Source organism: Limulus polyphemus, unplaced genomic scaffold (genome assembly GCF_000517525.1).
Source record: "Limulus polyphemus unplaced genomic scaffold, Limulus_polyphemus-2.1.2 Scaffold1733, whole genome shotgun sequence".
Taxonomy (NCBI): domain Eukaryota; kingdom Metazoa; phylum Arthropoda; class Merostomata; order Xiphosura; family Limulidae; genus Limulus; species Limulus polyphemus.
The window spans coordinates 248,737-250,204 of record NW_013667343.1 but is presented as its reverse complement, the minus strand read 5'-3'; positions in this window follow the sequence as shown (position 1 = coordinate 250,204).

The following is a 1,468-nucleotide window of genomic DNA, read 5'->3' as shown; positions in this document are numbered from 1 at the left end:
GTAACAACTCCAAACACCTACCCAATTTGCCTTTCCACTATAAACATTGTGTCGGACTCTTTTATTTCGTTCATTTTTTCAGGCTTCTCATTATTCACCCCTGCATAAAAAATACATGTTTGATTTACCTTAGGAGCTGCAAACAAAACTTTAATGTTGACAGCGTTGCTGTTTTCATGAAAGAAAACCATTCAACCAATATTTTAAACTAACTTCTAATTAACTAAAATTAATGACTATGCTAGTTTATTTACGAATCATTGCATGCCTCTTTTCGGATTGGACAAACCAGATATAGTAACAACCAATAACGGAATGATTATAACAACCACGGGTACCTCCTTCCATACAATCAGATCACGTGGCTAAAGTGTGTTCGTCAACAGTTTCACTCATAACACGTTATAAACATTACAGGTTGGAAGAGTTGTTCGCTGATACATCCTTTAGAAGAACATATAATACAGGTTAATATTGCGTATATTCCAAGCTAACGAATTATATAAAGATGTTAAAACAGAATATTACCAATTAAGTGTTTACTAACAATTAGTAGCTTAAACCCCTAAACAACACTGAATTAAATTGTTTATGTGTAACTGCTAAGACGCTTGCGAAAATATTCGTGTGATTTAGACGTAATATTTCTTGGTGTATCATCTTATTTTATTCTTATATTTCAGTGATAACACTAATATGTCTGACATTCGTTTCCATACATAAGTAAATTATATTATACAGTATTACATGTGTATATATATATATATATATGTAATTTTTAAACTTACGATTAAACAGTAAATTATCTCAGAAACGACTGTGTCCTTTGTGGGTTGAGCCAGCTGTTACCTAGTGGTTAGCGTGCCAAATGTAGATCGAGGGGGGCCAAGGTTAGAGCAGTGACACTGTTGAATACGTTACGTAGTTTTAGCTGTGAGAACATTATAAAAGTGACTGTCAATCTCCTTACTCGGTTCAAACAAAACACGGTGCTGCTCTCAATCTGGTTAATAATTCAAAACTAATATCACCTATGATTGTACGATCTTTTTTAGTAATTAATGATAAAACTGATTAAAAATAACAGAAAGTTACGAGGATGTCGATGAAAGTTTGTGAGGTAAAACATTATTGAAATGTAACAAAAAGTTGCGTAATACAGTTTTGAACCTAATATATGATTATTTTCCAAATATGCTGTTGGTGATATAATGTATAACTAACAAGTGGTCTTTCCACGTGCTTCGTAATAAAATATTTTCGATAATGCTTTAGATTTTCTGCAACGTTTTAATTTTTCTGACACGATATATAATTGTAGGTTGACTCAGTTTTCCGTTCTGTTCTACAGCATGTGTATAAAGTTTGATATATAAAACGTGTTTCTACCTAAGCTAGAAGTACATAATCCTCTTTTAGATTCAGAACTTTCTAATCAACAAACGTATCATGAGTCAGTGTGCCATTT